Genomic DNA, 20,464 nt, shown 5'->3' on the forward strand with positions numbered 1-20,464 from the left:
CATCATTTTCAAGACAGTGTTAGCCTATATAGAGTGCAGGCTAGTCTCTGTTGTGGGCAGTAAATCAGAATTCTAATACAGGATAGAGGTATATTCGGAGAAAAGGAAATCTGTGGGTTTGGGTGGAAAGTCAAGATGTGATTTCCGCATGCTTTTCTGTAATGTTTTTTCCACAACGCCTTCAGTAACTTCAGAGACTATTTGAAAGTGTAGGTATGGCTCAGAACAGCTGAAATAGTGTTACTTAGACTTCAATTCGTGGGGTGTACTGCTCAGTGTTCACAGGGAATAAGCAGGCAGGAAGCGTGCCATGTTGGCTGATGTTATGGTCATACAGCAATGACACCAGATGGTTTGTTTCTAAACTGTGAGTTTTCAGTTTAAATAACAATAATTTACAATTCAGCTAGTTTTTTAGTAACTTTGACATGCATACACAAAATGGGAAGCTAAAGGAAAGGAATTCCCTGGTCAAATAGAGGCAGACAACTTTCTGTAGATAAGAAAGTGTTTATTTCCTTATGCTGTCAGTGATGAATCTGGCAAAATCATCCTGTGCAGGTTTACTGGGAGATGAAAATAAGGAATTGAAATGACAGGTTAGGTGAGTCAACTCAAAACAAATGTGGAGTAGCTGCACTTGAGCAGCCTGCTGGCAGGGAAGTGCTGCATGTTCCCTGCAGATGAGGGCAGGTTTACCCTCAAGCTGACAAGCTATTCACGCTGCTCCTGCATGTGCTAAAGCACTGTAAAATACATAAGTGAAACCATATATGATGTAGGACAAACTGCTGAAGCTATATTGTTTTACTTAACAGGATACTACTGTTTCTGTAAGCTTCCTGCAGTGTTCTTATTAAAGCCTGGAAGAGAACTCGTTGAACGAATGGGGAAAAGTGGATACATGAAGAAACTTCTGACATAGCAGTTTTGCTAACACTGGAAGTAATGCTGATGTAGTCAGACCTCAGTTAGTTAATGCTGCTTTAACCAAGTTTAAAAGTGTGACTGACTGGCTCCTCTGTTGTTGTGCTTTCTTATTTTACCTCTGCATGACTAGGTATCTCTAATTTGTTTTGTACTTTTAGTACAATTTAGCTTTGTTTTTTATTTCTACAATTGTGAGCAACATACACAAACAAGGGTTCTTTTGGCATGTTTGCTGACTAGTGTTTTGGGGCTTTTTCCCCCTTGCCCATCCTTGGTCTCAAGATGAATGTCATGGTAAATGTAGTCACTGTTTCAGTTGCTTTAGCTTTTATTTAAGGTGATACCATTTGCTCAAATCACGTTTTTTACCGATAACTTTACTTCACTAATTTGAGATTCTGTAATGATGAAACTTCCTATATTTTACACAACTCATACAGAAACTGACTTCTGTGACTGAGTAAGGTGCTAGAGGCATCCACTCTGTGGTATTATCTGGTGTGAGACATTACTGTGTTTATTTATCTTTGTGAATTACAGAGACTTGTGTCTATATATTCATGCACAAATCAGCTTGCTTGTTTTAGCACAGAAAAGTTCTGTTGTACTGGAATATGATGTTTGGTTGAGAACAATGTATTGGAGTTACTGATTAGGTTGTGAAGGCACAGAAGAAGTGTTAAGTAGAAGAAAGGTCAATTTACTTGAATAACTTGGTGCCTTTCTGTATTGTGACTGCATTGTAGAAAACACCTGTACAAAGACTTAAGTAATATCCTGATTATTGCATTGTTTCTAATGGAAGTGTGGACTGATAACAGTTGTTTAAAATAACCATTTACTTTTAATATGTGTGTAAGCCTCAGCTTCAGAAGGAAAAGTGTCTCTTGTGTTAGTACGGTCTGTCACTGCATTTGCATTGGGAGGGCAAGTTAACAATGTGATTATCTAAGAGCTTTCTAGCTTTATTTTATACTTTGAAAATATAATGTGAATTGCCTTTCTTTTGGTTGACTTGAATTGACTGTTAAACGCTCACGTCATGTTCTCAATTGTTCACATGTGAAATTGTGGGGGTTTTTTATTGCTATCCAAAAATGCAATGGGTTTAATATGACTAGAGTCTTCCTTACAAGCGTCTGAAATAATTTGTTGTGATGTTAGCATTTATATTGCTATCTGTTTAATCTCTATATAGATTGGTTAGAATCCTCATTTTAAGCTTTGTGATGATTGAGTTCACAAGATCAACAAAATTCCGGAGCTAGTAAGAAGCAACATGTCACAAGGCTTCTGCACGCCTGCCTTAACTCTAATAATTACTTACATGTTTAAAATCACCTTACCTGATGAATTTTAGATGGTCTCGACCTGGACATGACTGTCTCAACTCAGGTAACTGGTAGCAGAGGATGGGAGTAAATTCAGCTGATTGCCAGTTCTGGTAACGGTTTACCTGCTGCCTTCTCTCCCAAGGCCTCAGAGTGACATGCTGAATTTTCTTTATATGAACTTAATTGCTTTAAAAACAAAACAAAAAAAAAATACACTTTTATGGCATTAAAAAAGGCAGGGTTCTCAAAATTTGCTTGTTATGCATCAGAAAGTCATTTTCTGCCATGTCTTGGATAGTGAGAGTTCTTGGAGAAGATAATTTAAAATTATAGCAGAGACACTTGATTTCTCAGTATTCATCTTAGAAGACTGTATATAGAGGGAGATCCTTAACTTCCTTGCTTTCTGAAGGGATCTTTGCCCATGCTGTGTAGAAACATGCCTCTTGCCTTTCTTTAAGCATCTGAACAGCCATCTACAAAGTTCTCTATGGGAGAGGTCTCTAAAAGAAAGACTTCAGACTTGCATCTAATGAATCTGGAAAAAAAAAAAAGGATATTCCTGCACATAACTCTTGCCCTTGACAGACTTCATTCCATTGCTGCAGGATTTGAAGATGGGAGGTTCTTCAGCCTCCTTACAAAGGGGGAAAAAAAAAAGCCATTTCAAGATCTTTGAAATCCTACTGGTAACACTTGACTCCTTAACAGACAGACCTTAAGGACAGTGATGAACATTTACTTGTGTTCCGTTCTAAGCTTGGTAAGCATAAATCTTCAGTGTTAAGATCAGAGAAAACTATTGTTGTAACACCTGCCCCTTCCTTCCATGCCTGATGTTTTTGTTGTTGGAAGATTTTCAAGTAGGTATTTAGCCACGTGAGCTAAGAGCTCTATGCTGCCTCCCACTTCAATACAGTTTTCTTCTGTTCGCTCTTCATTGCTCCAAATTTTGTCTAAGCAGTCTAAATCTCATGTTGTCTTTTTAATATTTAATTTTCTGTAAATAATGTAGTAGATGGCTTTTATTTTGTGACTGGCTTCTCTTATATCTTTATTGTTGAGGGAAGAGACAGGGTGGAAACAGTTGTTGTGCAAGTACAGTCTTCATGGAATAAAAAAACGCCTCATTGTTTTGTTTTAAGAATAGCAGGAATCTTTTTTCTTTTCCCCCCAACTGAATAAGGATGTGGCCTAATGTCCATTTCTAAGGAATACATTGATGTTGACCTTATTTATACTGTAGTTTCACAAGGACCATCTAATCTGCGTATGTACCCATGCAAACATGATATTACAGACCTTTAATGTAATTATTTTTAGGCGTGGATAAGAAATCACATTTTTAAACTACTGAAGATGGAGTTAAATGCAAACGCATTTTGAGTCTGTAGTCTTTGGAGTCCACATGGTGCTTTTGACAACGTTACCCCATATCTAAAAGCCTCATTCATACATTAAGATGTAGGTATCTTTTTATGTATGTTTAACATAGTTTATATAAAATAAATGTAAATTTTGTTTCTACAGACAATAAATGTTTTAACAAATTTTTTTTTTACTTAGAATTCAGTGATTTGATTCAGTAGTTACCAATATTTAGTGCCATTTCCAGAGTATTTTACTTGATCTGTGTAGCCTTTAAAATTTTTTTCTAAAACTGTTGCTTCTATAACTTCATTTATTGCTTCTTTTTGAGATTTAAAGTATTGATCCACATCCTAGGCACACCTTTTTGACTAAAAGAAGCTCCTTTTCCAAAACCACAAAATATGAATCTCCCCTCATTACTAGCACAAAATAGATTATTTAAAAGAACTTTGAGAAAGCAGGTATGTCCATTTCCTCCATGGCTTTCAACATCTTTAGCATCTGCCAAATTCTGATGGTTGCCCTGTAAAGGGGCAGAATAGAGGAAGGTGCACATTTGCTTGGCTAACTTTCCCAGAGTTTACGTTCAATAACATAGTGTGTATTTTTAAGAATTTCCTTAAATACAGTATCATCAGTGTGAGGTGAGAACAACCATATTAGTTGAGTACTAAGATCCTCTAATGGAGTGGAGTGAGAATGAGGAATACATTTACAGTCTGTTATTAAAGGAAAATAGTTAACTTCTCCATTACTTACTTAAATGTGGCATAATCCAAACCTGTCTTGATCTTCACTGTATGTAAATAATTTGGGCTTTTTAAAAATAATTATCCTATTCTAATTTGATTATTATCCTTGAACTAGAGCAAACTCCATGTGTAGTAAATGTACTGTGATGTAGAGTAGCTACAGGGGGGAGGCATTGTTACTTTTTTCCCCTCAGGAAAAATGTTTAAGTAATACTTGGGGGGACATAATAATGCTTCCCAACTAATAGACTACAGTCTTCAGAAGCGCATGTCATTTTAGATAAAACTTGCTAATTTTCTTCGATATCACTTTAGCTTCTCTAAGCAGCTTCTTAACAGCTAAGGAGAAGTTTCTCTTCTAAATGCCATCATGATCTCTACAGTGAATTTATTCAATAAAGGTAAGGTATGTGAATAATCCACATACATTGCAATGTTACCTTGACGCCCCAACTGAGGGGTGCCTTTACTCATGTAGGCTTTATAGGACCACAAGATCACTCCTATAGAAATTCTGTGGCTTAGGAACAATAGGAAGCTACAGTGCTCCCCCCATTTTGCAATGAGGTTTTTTCCACTTTCTGGAAAGGACAGCCTGCTGTACCGTGTTACTACTTTACTTGGGAAAGCCAAGAAATTCTCATACATTAGTTTTTAGTGATAGTTGAAACTGGGAATCTGCTTGAGATAGGCATCAAATTGGCTTTCTCCTATGTATTGTAACGCTGACTTTGTCACACGACTACTTTGTATTACTCCTTACCACTTTTACTGCCAGCCCTAAAGAGTTGTTATAGAACTCCACAGCTGGAACACTGGAAAGCCAAACTTCATATAAAATTACCGTGCTAGGAACATAAATATCTTCATTCTTCTCAAACCTGGTTGCATCAAGTTTACTTAGTTTGATGTTATTTTGTTCTGATTGACTTGACATTTTCAGCTAGTTTGTCCTAATGCTTAAGTAAAAGCTGCTACTTCTCATTCTGGTAATTTCCCAGAATTAATCCTGTATATTCTTCAGGTAACAGCAGTCAAATGTCCTTCTACAGTGAGAAATTGTGGATGATAGAAACCAGCATTTATTTTATTAAGGTGTGTAGGAGTGAGTTAACATTGGCTTTCTAGTAGCATGTGACTGGCTAAAAGATGCTCTGCGTATGTGTGAAGATAAAATGCATTTTTTCTGTTTTCCCTCTCTTGGAACCGTCGGTGGTTTGTGACTTGGTGTCCCAGTGTTCCTGAAAACAATACTGGGGTGGTTCAAGTCTTTGACATTTCAGTGAAACACTGAACTGGAGGCTTACACCTGCATCCAACATACAATACATTCCATTGTATTTCTTTTCATAGTTGAACTTACTTTCCTTTTTTTTTCAGTTGTTTAAACACTTTTTAAAAAATTATTATCTCTGTGAAGGTTTTATTGTATCACAATAACTATTTTTTTTTGTGAAAAAATTAGAATTAGGAAAGACAAACTGCATTAGTCCTGATGTTCCATTGCTGCTACAGCATGTAAATCAGTAACTTAAAAGCAAGTTTTCATAGCTGTAGTTAAAGTTTTTTTTAATAAAAGAAGTCAAGCATTAGAAATTGAGAGGCTTAAATATTTAGACACAAACAGTTCACCACTGTCACAATTTCAGAAATGTAGATTTTCAAAGCTAAGAATGCCACCTGGAAAGACTTCTATTCTCTTACACATTTATAACCTCCAACCCCCCTTTTAAAAAACAAACAAACAAAAAAAAATCAGCTCTCTTGTACTTGGATGGGAGCACGGGGAGGAGGAGTACAAAAATTTTATGGCTTATGTTACGGGCAGTTTTCTGTCTTCATACCAAAATTAACTACTTGAGGTTCAAACAGGCTTTCCTTTTGCTTAACCTTTCATTGATATTGAAGATGCTTGTGGTGTAAAAGATGTTACCTATACTTTATCTTTTATATCGCTTAGTTTTTAGTCTGCTCTTTCCCTCTGCTACTAGTGTAGTTTTTTCGCAATGGTCTTTGCCTGTGAGAAGACTTGCCTCCCTGGCCTCATCGTTGCCTTTCCCTCCAGAAATGTTACTGATCTATGCGAACTGCTCTTTCTCCTGCTTAATTTTATTGTAGTATGCGTTTCACATCTTCCTGCAACACCTGAAAAGAACACTCACCTGCTCATGTGCGACTCTCTTTTCTCCGAAACACCACCATCTAAAAAGCCACGCTTCATCTGATCTTTTTGGTTTTGTTCCTTCCCTCCCAGCTTCTAGATTATACCTGTAAAGGGGGTGGTGGGAGGGGAGCGGGGCGGCTCCCTCCGTGCGGCCCGGGCTGCCGCTCACGGCCAGGGCACGGGAGAGAAGCGGCCCGACGAAGGGCACCCGCGGAGCTGCCCTTGTGTTTCCCGGTCGCCCTGAAGGCAGAGCCCCCGGGGGCAGGACTGGGCCCGGCCTGCAGCCGGTACCTGCTCCCGGGGGCTGTGCGCGCACGGGGACGGCGACTGGCAGGAATCTGAGACATCCGCCTGTCCCGCCGCGGGGAAGCGGCCGCCCGGAGCCCCGAGCGCCCTCCCTCCTCCCCCAGCACCGAAATAAGGAGAGTCCCTTCCCCTCCCGCGCCCCCCGCTGCCTCCCCACGTCCGGCTGACGCTTCCCGGTCTGAGAGGGAAGGAGCCACCTCCTTCCCCCCACCGGGCGAGGCGGGTCCGGGGCGCCGCGGCACCCGCCTACCCCGACCCTGCCCCCGCTGGGGACCGCCGCTCCGCTTCCTTCCTCCCCGCCCTCCTTCCCCCGCCGCCGCCGCTCCCGGCGGCTCCAGGCGGCGCAGCGGCTCTGGCGCAGTCTCGCGACACTTCCAGCAGCGCCGAGCCGCGCCGTTCGCTCCGGCGGCAGCAGCAGCAGCAGCAGCAGCCCGCGGTGGGGAGACGCAGCGGCTCCTCGCACCCTCGCCCTGCCGCACTCCCCGGCCGGCGGGGGAAGACGCCCACCCCCGCGGCTCGGCAGCAGGTGCCTCTGGGCGCCCGCGCTCGGCGGTGCTTTCTCCCGGGCTGCTCTGCCTGAGGGCAGCGGGGACCCAAGTGGCTGGCAGGAGCTGAAGGCTGAGCCCCTTCTCTCGCCGGATTTTTTTTTTTTTATATATACGTACGAATACATATGCTGAGGGAAGCCGAGGGGCTGCTAGCAGGACGCAGGATGCAGCCCGGCTGCGGCGGGTGCTGAGAGCGGCGGCCGCCGGAGGAGGGAGCGGCTCTGTCAGCAGCCTCTTCTCCTCCTTACCGTGCCGGCGGCTCGGGCTGTCTCTCGTCCCCTTCGCCGCGGCCAGCCGCCTCAAACTTTCAGCCTGTTTCCGCCGCCAGGCAAAGCCCAGCTCGACATAAATGGGTGAGTTCAAGCCGCCGGCTCCGAGTTGGCGCTGCCGGGGGGCCGGCTGGGACTCCCGCCCGGCGGGTGGGGTACGCGCCGCGACCGAGGGCCGGGGGAGGCGGGGAGGGAGCCGGCCGCCGCCAGCCTCCGCTCCTCCGCCTCATGGCTTTTAACTTCTCCTCCCCTCCCCCGGCCGAGTCAATAATTGTTTTCATGTGACAGGCGGAGAGGTTGGGGTTCGCGGCGGCGGGGCGAGGGCCGGGCGCCCCTCGAGGCCGCCGCGGTGGGTGATCCCGAGCGGGGCTGAGAGGGTTACAAGCCCTTCCGTGCGCTGGCCGGCCGGTTTCGCCGCCTTCCCGCCGGGCACAGCCACCCCCGGGCAGCCCGGGGTGTGGTGGTGGCGCCGGGCCGAGCGGAGACACGGAGGTGGGGGGGGGGGGGGGGGGGGACGGACGGACGGGACACCTCCGCCCCGGGCGCGCAGGTTGCGCCCCATCGGCCGGGGAGGGGCGCGGGGCGGCCTGCGGGGACGTGCCGCCCCGCCGCGCCCCGCCCCGCCCCGCCAGAAGGGGGCGGCCGTTGGAGCCGTTGCGCGGGGGCCGTTGGAGCCGTTGCGCGGGGGGCGGCTGCGCTCGGCAGGCGCTGCCCGTGAGGTGGCCCCCGCGCACCGCGGGAAGAGGCTGCGCCTGCTTGCCCGGCGTGGCGTGGGCAGCGCCCGCTACCTGTGCGGCGAGCGCGGCACGGGCGGCGGGAGGACGGCGGGGATGAATCGTCCCATTATGCGAAGCGAGGAGGCGAGGCGGCAGCGGCGGTGCCAGGCGCGGGCTGGCTGAGCGATGCGCCCCGGGGCGTCGCTGGCTGGCCCGCGGCTCCCGCTGCCCAGCACGGTGCCCGGCGGAAAATGAGGGATCGCAGGGAACAAAAGAAACCGCCCGCTGTTGGTAGGCAGCCCTGGGTGTACCCACCGACCGGCGTCTGAAGGCAGCGGCGAACGGTGCTCCAAAACACCGGCTTTTCGATGTCCTCAGGCCCCTCGGCTGCCCACTTCACTCACGGTAGCAGAAATGCTGTTGGGCCGTGGGGAGAAATGAGAGCAGTATCACCAAAACGATAAAATATAATGCGTTACACGGGCAGGCATTTTACACAATTTTACCTGTTGTAATACAGTGACGTTGAGAATAAAGTAGGAAAAAAAATCGTCCCTTTGTTCTTCAAAAGGTTATTTTCGGGGTATTGTCAGCGATGGACAACTGCTGTACCTGTACGTTACAAGATTAAGCACTAGCTTTTCGCTATTGACTTTCAGTTAGTCCTCTAGTTCAGGCTGCAATGTGTTCATCCCTGTGCAGCTCATTCAGCTGTATTGATCTGCGTGAACTCTGATGCTGCTGACAGTAGGCCAGCATCCCAGACCGCCACATTTAATTGGGTGCATTGTAGAAGACTCTGTTAGGGTTGGTTTTCCTGCTAGCTGACACAGCTCTCAACTTCTGTAGCAACAGATAAGATTTTAAACATAGTGCTGTAATGAGGTGTAGGGTTTATAACTGCTGAACGAAGCAAAATCTGTCTTCAATAGGGTATACACAGGAAATATTTTTTTAAATATTATTTTTGTTTTCTTATCCTCTCTCAGTGCATTTGTTTCTTGTTGACTTTGTATTGCGATAGAGTAAGATTTTTCTGATTTTTGTTTAATCCGTAATCCAAATGTGAGCCTTTTTTAGCTTCACGGTGCAAAAGATTAAGGAAAGCAATAAAGGACCAGTGAAGTAACTTGCATTGATAGAGGTAGAAAACCTCTGGAAAGGTTTTTGAAAACTGTAACTTAGCAGTGAAGGCCATCTTTTTTCCTTTTACCCACCCTTCCCTCCCTGGGCTGGCCACAGTCTTACACATCTGGCTTCTTTAAAGCTGGTTTGGATAATGACTTTCCCAAATCACTGTGATTCAGTCAAACTTTTCTTTGCAAAATGGGAGTGAAGGGAAGGTAGGTATGGTTTTATTGTTGTTCATATCTTTAAATGGTAAGTGATTCTCGTAGTTTAAAAACGAATAGAAAAATTGTGCAAGGAAGTGAAGATATGAGTAGTATGAAAGCACAGTCTTTCTAGGAGATATCAAATGAAAACAGTTCTATTAAAAAGATTTTTAGCATTGTTAGTATTTTTGAAAGATATTTTAGATGCAGAAAAGAATAGGTTTTATGTGTACTAAAAAGATTCCTAATATTTTATTTTTAAATTACTTGTATGCCTTCCATTTTAACCATTTATATTTTCTGTATGGCACTGCAGAGTGTTGTTAGTCCAACCCTGTGCATGTATATATACGTGTGTGTTACACATAACATAAAGTTCAGTGTACGGCCCAAGCTTTTTTACGGCACATACCCCAAACCTCACAAAAAATACCGCTTTATTGATGTTTTATGAGCTCTTCTGTGACATTATAGGTAAAGTACCTTGAAGTGAATTAATTTACACTGGAACGGACTTGTCAGGAGAGTTGAGTGAAATAATAGAGGTAATTCCCTAAACATAATAGAGGGTTAAGGCAAAGACCTTAAAGGTAATTGTGAATACAGTGGAACAAGCTTAGTCCCTCTCCTTAAATATCTGAGAAATGAAGAGGTGGTGTTTGGTGGGGACTTGTGTGTGGTTTGTTTGTTGTTACTTTTGGGTTTGGTTTGGTTTGTTCTGTTTTTTCTTGAGACTACTTAGAATTGCATATGGTTAGAGAACTCAGCCTCATTTGCAAGAGCTTTGCATGCCCCCGCATCAGACTGTCCTCCTGAAGCTGGAGGTCCAGAAAACAAAGTAAGAAGAAGGTATGGTAGCTACTTGGGAAAAAAATGATTTAAACTGTACTGCTTGTCAAATTTAGAAAATGCAAGAGTACAAGTCTGATTCTAGAGAGCAGTGTTTAACTGCTGTCATCATGAAACAACTGATGTTGTGCAGCTCCTTGTGTCGGTCGAGACACACCTTCCAGCTTCTGCAGTGGATGAAGGAAGATCCTGTTTTGTGCTATGCTGTCTTTGCTCAACTTCAGAGCACGGGGAGTTTAGTGCATTAAATGAGCTATGGATCCTACATAATAGTATGCCACGCAGTTAAAGCCTTCATCCTAGTGCTTGCAAATACCAGGTTATAAATAAGCACTTTCATAATCAATTTTTTCATTGTAATATTTTTCAAGGTGTTGTTAAAGCTTTTCCATTGGGAGAGGGGAAGAGAGGATACATTGCTTTTGTTTATGTGAAATCACATTGATCATGATAGTTAGGAGTTTGGATCCAGAGAGAGTCTTGTGTGCTTTGAACAAGTTAGATTACTAATACTGGCAGACGACTGTTGTTTGCATGGTTTTACATTAGTGGTTGAGAAAGACGCTTTGCTGAGAAATACCACAGAGAGTTTGTACACACCAAAGGAATGTTACACCAAGAAGTAATGTAATCGAAAAATGGCACCTGTGTGAGAGTCTGATTGTTCTGTACCAGTTGCAATCCCTTTTTCTATTTTTCCTCTTTCTTAATTCTCTTTCATTTTCCTTTTCCAAATTCTCCTGTATCTCCTGCCCTCAACTTTTGCCCTGCTTCCCTTGTAAACCCCTATCTTTTTATCTTTTTGTCTTTTTTTCCCCCCTCTACTTCTCTTGACGCGTTTCAGACATGCCACTTCCTCTTCCTCCCTCTCTCTTTATCGAAGCATCAACAGAGGGAGCACTCTGAGCGTATTTCCTGCGTGTGGGACCGGGCTGACCTCCAGCAAGCAAGACCTGCGTTCCTATCAAACCGTTTGGCCCTGTGGTGTGAGTTGGAGAGTGCTCACTGCCACGGGGGGACCCGGGGAGTTTAACTGGTAAACTCTAACAGCTCTAAGCTCCCGTGTAAAACAAAGCGTTTATAAGCCTTGAGCTTAGCAGAATTTGTGTAAATCGCACATGGAAGGTGGTCGATGTGTTTGTGGTTCTTGACTGCTCTTTGACAAATTTTAAGTTCTCTCCAAACTGGTGGAGATTTTGGAGCCTGTCAGCAAAATAGGTGTAAGAGGTTTTTAAATAGGAATAGCGTGTGTCATTCTTGTCATCCTTGAAAACAGTTGAACAGTTTCAGCTGAATAAGGAAAAATCATAAGAAAGATGAGTAGCATGATTTTTTTCACTTTGATTTTTTTTTTTTTATTTAAATGAGATTTTAAGCAGCTGTAGCGTGGCTTTATATAGGAAATGCTGCATAAAAATCCTCTCCAACCTGTAAAAAGTCTTTATTCTCCTCATATGGGGCGTTACTCATTTTAATTGTTTTGTTGTCCTGGGTAGATTTGTTTCTCACAACAAGGCAGTTGCATTGGAGCCATTCAGGATCAGATTTCCAGTTGTTTGGTGACAATATTTATACAGCCCGTGACTGTGTTCACGATCTCAGTTCAAGTGGAATTTTCATAAACTGTGATAAAATATTTTCAGTAACCTATATAAGATTTCATACAAAAATAGCTAGCACAAAGGTTTTTTTTCCCTAGGAATCAAGAGATATTGACATTTCTGTCATAAAAGATTGTCAGACCTGCCTCCTAGATGGATCAAGATAGGAGTCTGAAATCAATAAATATAAAATATAAAAATATGTGTGTATATTTAAAAGATTATGGGAATAATTTCTAGTTGCAGTCTTTTTGTAGGTTGGGTATCTCTTTGGCTTGCCCCTTTCAAGTACTGCTCTTCTTTTCTCAGTGTCTCCAATATAGTTGTGTTTGTTTTTTTTTTTTATACTAACTGTTGCTTTTAGATCAGAAAACGTGATAAAGAAGAGAATACTTAAAATAGATAGTTTCTTAAAACAGCAGAATTCTTGCTCCTTTTTGTGCTAATCAAAGATACATATGTAGAAAATCACAGTAGAGCTATTAGAAAAGGTACTTTTTTCTGCCTGCATTTAAGGAAGTATATGTAATAATTAAAAGACTTTCTCAAGAAGCAGTTTAATTTTGATATCAGTGCTGACTGTGTACATATTTCTGTTTAAACTGCTACTAATGCAATATATACAATTTATCTGTAATGTAATTCAGATTGCTTCTTTCGTAATTGCTATTCACTAGATGTTAGAGGGGTTTTTTTGAGAATACTGCTGGTAATCTTTCTGCTAGCAGCGTATCAGAATTCATACAGCAGATCAGCATTGACCTTGTAGATAATGTGTTGACTTCTTTCCTACTTGAAGGGGACGGAATGCTTGTGTTCTGAAGAGAAAAAGAAAGGCTTGGTAATGTGAAATGAGCAGCAGAAATTTCAGGTCTGAAATGCTGGAGGTCACTGAAGTGCTGAAAGCAGGTTAGCCCTGGTGAGATCCAAGGAGAGAAAACAGCCATAGAGATGGTATCTGATACTGTTGTTACAGACCAAGCTCATAAAAATGATTTTTTTTTTTTTTTAAATCACAGAGTACAAAATCCTGGACCAGGGATTGGATGCTTTCCCTGGATGCAAAAGCAGGAAGTAGCTGTAGGGCGTATTTACATTCTGTATGCTGAGGAATGATGAAAAAATGCATTATGGGGAGGGGAGCAAGAGAGGAGGTGAGCATCAAGATTCAGTAATTCAGCTAATGTAAAAGTAGTTGCTGACAGTCTGCTTCACACAGAGAGGAAACACAACAAAAGCTTTAAGTTCCTGTCTGAGAGAAAATATGCAATACTGCAGTTCCGTAGTCATGGATTGTATTAGCAAATGGAGTTGACGTTTTCCCTCCCTTTTTGTTACTGATAATTGAGAAGCGTCAGTAGAAACCAACTCTTGAGAACGCAGTGATAATGTCCACTTAGAAGCTGTGTGATAGGATGACTGTTGCGGAATCTCAGCTATGCTTTGTTCCTAATATGACTTTAGCTGAGAGAAAGGAGCATCCTGGATGTTGAGGGATGGAAAGGATGACTTTGTTCTCATTTGTATAGCAGTTTGTATTTCAGTGGAGGTGTTGCTGAGAATTTGTACTTCTGTTTTAGGATGAAGAATTGTGGATCAGAGATCAAGTCTGTGCTGAAACAATTCTCTTTAGCAACAAGGATAGTGCGGTATAGAAAGCTGAGTAGCTATATGAGGAAAATATCCCTAACTTCTAATTAATGTATAGTGTCAGTATAAAGAGGTGCCTTTAGAACTCTGCCTTTGAATTTTGTTAGAAGTATTGTACAGAAGAAGAAAGTTCCTCTTTATCTCCTTCTCACTCTTTCATACTGTGCGGCGAAATCAATTCTGATGATTGAAACCAGCTCACACCAAAACCAGTGTAAGTCTATTCATTTATTTGAAGACCAAAGTCAGCATTGGTGTGTGACTCCCCAGGGAACTAATGCTTTTTCAAAAATGTCAATATAGATTTGTTGTGCGTGTTGCAAGTCAAGGCCCAACTTAATCCCATGGCAGAGGGGTTGAACTAGGTGATCTTTAGAGGTCTCTTCCAACCCAAACTATTCAATGATCTATCAATATTTAATTAACTTTCAATGGTCATACTGCTCTTATTTAAAAATCAAGTCTTTTCTGTTTTCTTATTTTTTAATAAGTGAATTTATGTGACCTGCCTTTAAAAAAACGCAACCAAAACCAGCAACCCCCCCCCCAGCAAAATAGAAATCCCCACGACATGTTGTGTCCTTGGCTTGCAGTTTCTCGGAACTTGCTTGTTAATTTACAAAGCAACACCTTGGTGCTTTTTATTGATAATGAGGTCTTAAAACAAACACACATGAAAATCACTTCAGGGTGTTTTCTTTTTTTTTTTTTTTATTTAGTTTTGTGGGAAGAAGCTCTTGGAGGTCAGTGCAACTGCTGGTGCTATTCCATGCTGTATTGACTACCAGCATCAGCCTTACTCTCTTTGTGTGTAGCACTGTCTTTCCACATAGCTAGATTTACAAAGGTTTTAGGTAAACATCGCAGAAGTATTAGAGTGTAAATGTACCCCTATAGAACTTTTCATTTTTGAGCCAGATGTAAAACCATTCTTTGAGAGCTCTCGTCTCAGGTTTGAATCGAGTATGTCCTTTGTCTGTAGTTGCTGATTCATCCTCACCACTGGCAAGAAACATTTTTAATACTCTGGTAGCTTGGCAGGGTGTTTTTTTTTTTTTTTTGTTTTCTATGATAGGCTTGTACAGCATTGAAAACTTGCTATCCTTGTGGCAGATATAAAACTGGAGGCAGCAAGACCTCGGCTTAATTTTTCAGTGTTTTTCTCATTCCTACTGTTCTTTTTGTGAGGTCTCACCAAGCTCTTATTGAGCTGTTAATGCTCTTCTGTCTATTTCCCACTGTAAAAGGGCACACCAGAAATTCCAAAGCACTCCCAGAAAAGATGCCTTTATTTTGGGGTTTCATTATGACAATGTTTAAAAAACTTTTTGCTGACAAATTCAGAATGTTTATTAAAAATTGTTTTGGCTTTGGCCTTATGTTTTCAAATGTAAGGATTAATGACTTGCTTTGGAAGAGTGGTGATGCTTATTAATAAACAATATTTGAATGTTTAATGGATGAAGATTGATTACCTAGATATTTTTCTTTTTCATCAACTGTTTCTTACGAATATGTCTTTAATGTCATCAACATCTTTATGGAAAAATATAGTATCAAGACCTTTCACTCTGTACAAGGCCATCTTAATTTCTTATGAAATTGTCTGAGTACTAGCAAGACTGCAGAACAGCAGTGTTTGCTGAATACAACTATACAACTTTTCCACTTAAACTACCAGATTAAAAAAAAAAACAACCCAAAAAAACAACAGCACATGAACCAGCCAAACCCCTCAAGCAACTCTTTCCAAAAAACTCAAACCCTACAAGAACCTAACTTTGTTCCCATCAGCTTTTAAATGATTGGTCAAAGGGAAGGGCAGGAGAAGTGGGTGCAGAGAAGAAAGCCCTCTTATTCAAGGTTAAGCTTGAAAATCCTTGCCTTGAGTGCATGATCAAGCAGTTTGTGACAATGGGTATTTCTGGACATCTGAGAGTGAGCACCAGAACTTCCAGGCAGAGATATGGTCCTACAGACTGGGAAAAGAAAATTGCACCATGTGAAGGCTCGCGTGGTAGCAAACAACGTGTAGAACTTCACTGGCTAATATAATGGAAATTTAAATTCCCACTCCAGAAGAGTACAAAAGATGTCTGCAAATTTCTGACCCTCATAGTATTAAACTTTTTTTTTTTTTCCTTACTGGCATGTGCCATGCTCTATTCTTCAATTTTAATTTTTGTTCAAGGAAGCATCAAGCTGCCAACAGTTGTTGAGAGCACTGGCTTGGTAGCTGGCAAACATTGCCTTTTTCCTACCTGTATTTTAGATTGCTTGTGGGGAAAAAAAAAAAAGGTTAGTCACCTTACAATCTTGAAATCTAGACTTGGTTCAGACTTAAATATTTTGATACTGAAGTGAAATGGTTTAAACTGATTCCAACTAGTAGATTTGAATGATTTTGAAACACTTCTGTGTTTTTCTTTAATGAAACAGGTAATATTTAACTTTGATCTCATTTTAACGTCCTAAGCTGTTTGCTGCATTGAGCTGATCCTTTAACTAGCTCAGTCTCAGTCTGATACTAGATTATTTTTTAATCTTGATTTTGTTGTTATTTGCTGTATTCCTAATGTTGGAATTGTGTTCTTTGTAGCTATTGTTGTTAGTAACTTTAGCAACATAGTTAATTTTTCAGGTGACACAGAACTAAAACTTTTTGTGGATTTTGTTAGATTTTAGCTAGTTAGCTTATCCATTTGACCAGCTTCTAACTTGTTGGTCACAGTGAGCCAAGTTTTAGGTACCTGTGTAAAACTGCTCCAACTTTGTAGAGATAACATGTATTCAATAGAGGTGTTTCTGAGTATGGTTAGTCCAGTTTAGTCAACTGCAATTACTGGTGGAAGGTTTTAATACAGCAGAAAAAAGTACCTTCTGTGGCTTCTTCCTTGCTTGACTGGGTGCTGCTGAAGGCTTGAACTGGGTGTCCTGTATGATGAAAAGAAACGTACCTTTGAACGGCCAACTGATGTGTACAGGTAAGATCAGCTCTTTCTGTTGCAAGAAACAGCCTTCAACTGGGAGAGAAATCTTACCGTTACTGTTACTGGAGACTTTTGTTACAATTGTTCTTCGGTGTTCATCTGCCTGGACAGCTATTCCCTCCTCCATTCAATAATCCTTCTAAAATGGGAAAGATCTTTATTTTCTTTGAAACATTATATCAAAGCCCCTTGTATCTGTATCATTTCGTTCATCAAATACTTTTATTTAGCAGCATTTAAAAACAGTTGAAATACATTTGTCAGTTTTACTTTGACCGCTGAGGTCAACTTGAATGGTCTTTGTTCTGCCACCTCACACTGCCTTTCAGAATTGCTCGCTTTGATTTGCATCAAGCGTGCTACTTATTTTAAAGACTACAATTTTCACGTGTGAAGCACCTATAAATAGTGCTTTTGATTAGCTGACATCTCAATTATCTGAGTGTGGTTCATGGAAGATTGAGGCAAGATGCTGTCTAGTGCTGATGAGCTATGGTCTGACAATTCAAAGTTGTCTGCGCTGGTTCCGGAGTAATGAGATACCTATTAACATGTATTCCTCTGCAATATATTTGATAGTTTCTTCACAGTTGTGCAGAAAACAGTCTTGTTTGTTCCCATGTGTTTTTCATTCCTCCACCTCATTCTGTCACTTACAGAAGTGCTTGTATGCTTCTTTTCACTTGTAAGTTGTGTTTTGGTAGGTTTTTTTAAGTTTAAATTAATCTTCATCACTGTTTCTCACCTGTTTCTCAGGAGAGGTGTTCTTAACCTTTTATTTTTCTTTTTTTCTTTTTTTTTCTTCTTCCCCCCCCCCCCCCCCTTTTTTTTTTTCTTTTCTTTCTTCTCCTCTCAGGTACCTGATGCTCTGTTATCTCTTTTTTTCATACACACTTCCTTCAAATTCATCTTTCTTTCTCTTTCATCTGTCTTCCAAGTGCATAGTTCTCTTTTTAGGAAACTTTCCTATATACTTCACTTACACATTCTCAAAACTTCCTATATTAAGATCCAAAGATCTGCAGAATTCTGAAGACAATCTGGTGTGAAATACAGCAAAATTGTGGATGGCCCTTTGCAAATTTTGCTTTGGAATTAGGGAAACAAGAAACCTTCAGTTGTCTTCCCCTAAATACCATGCCAGGAAGTAGAGGGACTGACTGTTTTTTAGAGACTATTGCTTTAGTCTGTTGATTTTTTTCAGAGTTAGAATTGGTACCCTGGAAGGTAAACGCTGAGGTGTGTGTTGCACAGTGTGTTTTTCCAGCCACCTTTTTGATATTTTGTGATGGAAGAGTAATGCCTTTGATGCGTGGAGAAAAACAGGTTGTGGAAGTCGGCAAAGCCAAATGCTGAAGTTCCAATGTTTTTTTAATTTGGAGAACTTAAAAGCAGGATGTTGCTACTCTAAGTAGTATTTTGATTCCTGTCTGTCCAAGTCTGTCAGCGTCTCTCTCAAGAAAACCAAGGAGCTGATGTAAATGCAGCCCTACAAGGCAGAGATCTTAAATGCCAGACATACTCTTTGCCTCTCTAGACCCTCTGGAATGTAGGATTAGTTTTGGCTTCCAGTTAACCTTAGCTCCAAGAGCTTGGATCATTGGAAAACAGGCAAGGTCATTAGAAGATTTTTCAAATGTATGGGGCCCAGGAACCTTTTTCTTAGATGAGGGAGAAGTAGAGCTTTCTGCTTAGCTTTGGAAGAAGTGGTCAGGGTAGATAACACTCAGTGACATTATCTCTGTCCTCTCTGTTCTCTTGGTTGTATGGTTTTAGCCTGCATGCTGCCTCCTAGATATTGTAGAAAGATTCTGTGCCAGCATCCGAGGAGGTTCTACTCATCTCAAGACTGTCTTATTGTCACTTCCTTGTCCACACACTTTGTTCTGTTCCAGACAGTACCAATGTTGGCAAGTGGAGGTGGACAGGAGGAGGAGGTTGTCAGAAGGATAATTGCTTATAAAACAAGAGAGTTCATTGTCTCTATTTGTGTTTACATGGGTTCCACAGAGCTCTATCCTGCTGCTTTCTCCCCTTTCTCACAGCATCCTCAATGCAGCATTGAGCTCTTCTGTCTAAATTCTGACTATTGTTTGTGCTTTCGCTCCATGCACAGCTCTGCTGAGCATTCTTATACAACCAGTGCACAGTGGCTCAAATTCCCTACTGGAGCAATGCTGTCATCAGGTCACAAGCTGTTCTTGCTTGCGATGCAAGTCAGTGACAAGCTTTCAGATGTGCTTGCTTGGCTCAAGTCAGTTTTTGCTTTCAGGATTTTTCTAAGGAGGAGCTCTGTGTGGTATCTCCTTTTTGGAGGTTTATTCTAGTCATAAGCGTTAAAGAAGATCTATTGGAAGTGAGAGTGTTTCTTCAGATGGAGGAGACTTCTTGAGTTCTTTAACCTGCTACCAGAGATACCTGTTAGAAGAGCTATGTGTTCTACTTGCAGCATAACCTCTGCTTTCTGAAAGGCTTTGCCTTGTTCAAAATCCAGAGAATTTCTCTAAGAGAGAATGAAAATAAAAAATGTTAATGGAAGTGCCTCCTTGCCAGGCCTATTTGACACATGGGATTTTGAAAAGCACCATGAAAGCAAAACAGAGAAGCTAATGGCTGTGATGTGGAAACATTTTTGTTCATAAGAGCAAAGAAAAGTATGTTAGTTTGTGAATTCCATTTGTTATGACATCCAGAAGAAATTACCTGCAGAAGCTGATTTGAGCTGAGAAAACAGAGGCATGAAAGATAGTATCTAAAACTTATTTCTCCAGAATTGCATCCTGAATTCTAAAATTGGAATTTGAAAGCTTTTTAATGCACAGAGTCAACACATGTTATCTGATATGATAGTTAAGTTTATTTGCCCAGGGGTTGTCTGGAACTTGTGAATCTTTATGTGCAGTAATTTCTGCTTCTAAAACAGCATCTTTTTTATAGCACTATTGCTCTTAGTGCAGTTTGAAAGAGAATAGAAGAACCTAATGTAAAAAGACAAGTTGCTAAGGATTATGAGGAGCAGTCTTATGAGACTTCATTATTAATCAAGAAAAAATATGATATTGGTGGGTGGTAAAGGCGTTACTTTAATCAAATGTGTCCTTCCTCCAAATGCTTCTGCCCTAATTTCCATTGTTGCTCACGTAATTGACCAAGTTAGTTTTTTGTTTTTTTTTTTTACACTTTAGTTGGTTTCTGGCTGTTTTCCAGTTATCATCTAATGGTTAGTGGAGATGATTTAATGCTGGTATGTAAATCTTGTATTGGACCATAGTGGTGAAATGCAAATTACCTATGGTCTGAGCTCTTGTACTGAGAGCTATGAGCCCAGCACACGTAGCTTTTATAGCTCCTGTAATGCCTGACAATCTGTTGTATGTGGAAGCACGATAGTAAGTGTCCTTTCATTTGACTTATAAACTGTGAAACTGCTGAAGAGTTTCATACTAAGCCTGACCTTCCTCTGAATGCGAAGTTTTGTAGATTGAAACATTTGGATTTATGTAAAAAAGAGTTAGAAAAAAAAAAAGAAAAAACCTTATTATTTCTCTTCTACATCAAGACCAGGTTCACGCTGTTCTACAGCACATCTCTGTGACAGTTTATAATGCATCAGTTAAAACATGGCACTGGTTTGTAGTCTTAACATTCGA

Source organism: Tauraco erythrolophus, chromosome 1, assembly GCF_009769465.1.
Source record: "Tauraco erythrolophus isolate bTauEry1 chromosome 1, bTauEry1.pri, whole genome shotgun sequence".
Taxonomy (NCBI): Eukaryota; Metazoa; Chordata; class Aves; order Musophagiformes; family Musophagidae; genus Tauraco; species Tauraco erythrolophus.